The sequence below is a fragment of the Malaclemys terrapin genome, chromosome 1 (genome assembly GCF_027887155.1).
Source record: "Malaclemys terrapin pileata isolate rMalTer1 chromosome 1, rMalTer1.hap1, whole genome shotgun sequence".
Classification (NCBI taxonomy): domain Eukaryota; kingdom Metazoa; phylum Chordata; order Testudines; family Emydidae; genus Malaclemys; species Malaclemys terrapin.
Genome location: NC_071505.1, coordinates 352,204,807 through 352,207,739, shown reverse-complemented (window position 1 = coordinate 352,207,739; position 2,933 = coordinate 352,204,807).

Here is a 2,933-nt window from a genome sequence, read left to right as displayed (position 1 = left end):
TATATTAAGACCTTTTACTCAGAAAGCAAAGTTGACCTATAGCTTGTTATCTAAATAGATGAGTACCCCGCCTATGTCTATACCATCTCGGTAATGGTGGATTACCTACAAAGACAGGAGAACCCCTGCTGTCGGTGTAAGAAATGTCTAAACTGAAGTGCTACAGCAGCACCACTGTTCTGCAGACATGAGGAGCTGGAGATTCCACCACTTCCCTTCGCAGTTTGTTTCTATGGTTAATGACCCTCAGTGCTAAACACTGGGTTCTTATTTCCAACTGGAATTTGTCTGGATTCAGTTTCCAGCCACTGGGCCTTGCTCTGCTTTTCTCCTCTAGATTACAGAGCCCATTAGTATGCAGGGTTTTCTCGCCATGAAACTATCCACTTGATGGTCTTTTTGGTAAGATAAATAGATGAAGTTCTTCATGTCTCTCTCTCTCTGTCAGGAATTTTCTCCAGCCTGAAATCATTTTTGTGGCTCTTTTTTGCATCATCTCCAATTTTTCAACATTGTTTTTGAAATGTGGGCCCCAGGACTAGATGCAGTCGGTTTCACCAATGCCATGTGCAGAGGGAAAATCCTTCCCCTGCTCCAACTCACCACTCCCTTGTTTATGCATCCAAGGATCACATCAGCCCTTTTGCCACAGCATTGCACTGGGACCTGACGATGAGTTGGTTGTTCACAATGACCCCTAAATCCCTTTTAGGTTCCCTTCATTGCATAATATATTGTCCTAGTCTGTGGGTGCGGCCTGCATTCCCCGTTCGGAGAGGATAACTTTGCATTTGACTTTATTAAAACATTTTGTTTGTTTGTTTGTTTCTTTGTTCCCAGCTCACCAAATGCTCCAGATCAGTCAGTATGCCTGCCCTGACCTCCTCATTGTAACCACTTTGCCAATAGCCCCATTCACTGACAATGACCCATTGACAACTGATTTCTGAGATCTGTCAGTTATTCAGCTTTTTGTGCATTTGATATGTGCTCTACTCATATTATAGAGTGTTCATTTTTCTAATCAGAATATTTTCGCTACTGAAGCAAATGCCTCAGAGAAATCAAAATCTATTGCATCTGTGCGGGTCTCTTGATCAACCAAACATGTACCCTTATTAAAGGATGAAATACAATTTATTTGAACAGACGTGTTTTTCACACACCCTTTTGATGCATGGCATTAATTATATTCCTGTACTTTTATCTAATCCCATACCAGATTTTCCATTCTTTCCTAACTTTGTCAATTTTTTATAAAACTTTCCTTTTTTTAATAGTTTACATTTAACACAGAACTGTCCTGTAGTTGCCTCTTTTTTTTTTTTTTTTTTTTTGGCTTTGCTGCTGCCTGATTGTGTACTTCTGGTTCCAAATGAGGCATGTGGTTGATTGGTCAATTAATAACTGTGGTGTTTGTAACTCTAGGGTTTTACTGTAGATGCTGTTTAACATCCTTCTTGACAGCGAATGGACTGGAAAGTATTTCATCACCGCATGTGATATGAGTACTTCATAGAATCATAGAATATCAGGGTTGGAATGGACCTCAGGAGGTCATCTAGTCCAACCCCTGCTCAAAGCAGGACCAATTCCCAACTAAATCATCTCAGCCAGGGCTTTGTCAAGCCTGACCTTAAAAACCTCTAAGGAAGGAGATTCCACCACCTCCCTTGGTAACACATTCCAGTGCTTCACCGCCCTCCTGCCCATCTGTTCCCTGAGGGAGTCAAAGTCTGCTTTTCTGAAGTCCAGGGTCCGTATTCTGCTGCTCTCCTTTCTTCCTTGTGTCAGGATCCTGAACTCGACCATCTCATGGTCACTGCCTCCCAGGTTCCCATCCACTTTTGCGTCCCCTACTAATTCTTCCCGGTTTGTGAGCAGCAGGTATAGAAGAGCTCTGCCCCTAGTTGGTTTCTCCAGCACTTGCACAAGGAAATTGTCCCCTACTCTTTCCAAAAGCATCCTGGATTGTCTGTGCACCTCTGTATTTCTCTCCCAGCAGATATCAGAGTGATTAAAGTCTCCCATGAGAACCAGGGCCTGCGATCTTGTAACTTCTGCTAGTTGCCGGAAGAAAGCCTCGTCCACCTCATCCCCCTGGTCTGTGGTCTATAGCAGACTCCCACCACGACATCACTTTTGTTGCTGACACTTCTAAACTTTATCCAGAGACTCTCAGGTTTTTCTGCAGTTTCATACCGGAGCTCTGAGCAGTCATACTCCTCTCTTTACATACAATGCAACTCCCCCACCTTTTCTGCCCTGCCTGTCCTTCCTGAACAGCTTATATCCATCCATGACACTACTCCAGTCATGTGAGTTATCCCACCAAGTCTCTGTTATTCCAATGACATCATAGTTCCTTGACTGTGCCAGGACTTCCAGTTCTTCCTGCTTGTTTCCCAGGCTTCTTGCATTTGTGTATAGGCACTTAAGATAACTCGCTGATTGTCCCACTTTCTCAGTCTGAGAGAGGAGTCCTCCCCTCTTGCACTCTCCTGCTCGTGCTTCCTCCCGGTATCCCATTTCCCCACTTACCTCAGGGCTTTGGTCTCCTTCCCCCGGTGAACCTAATTTTAAGCCCTCCTCACTAGGTTAGCCAGCCTGCTTGCGAAGATGCTCTTCCCTCTCTTCGTTAGGTGGAGCCCGTCTCTGCGTAGCACTCCTCCTTCTTGGAATACTCATACTGTTTCTTTCCAAATGAAGAACAAAAGTATTTCTTGAATACATTTTCCTTTTCTGCAACATTAAAAATTTGTCTTGCTACCTGTAGTAATTGGCCTAAAACCTTTCTAGGATTTCTTTTTTTTTTTGTTAATATACGTAATAACATCCTTCTAATGCATCCAGCTCTTCATTGATGACCTTCTCCTCTGGTTTAAGTCCAGTTTGAATCGGCTCCAGCTCTGCTGAAGTATCCATGGGGGTCT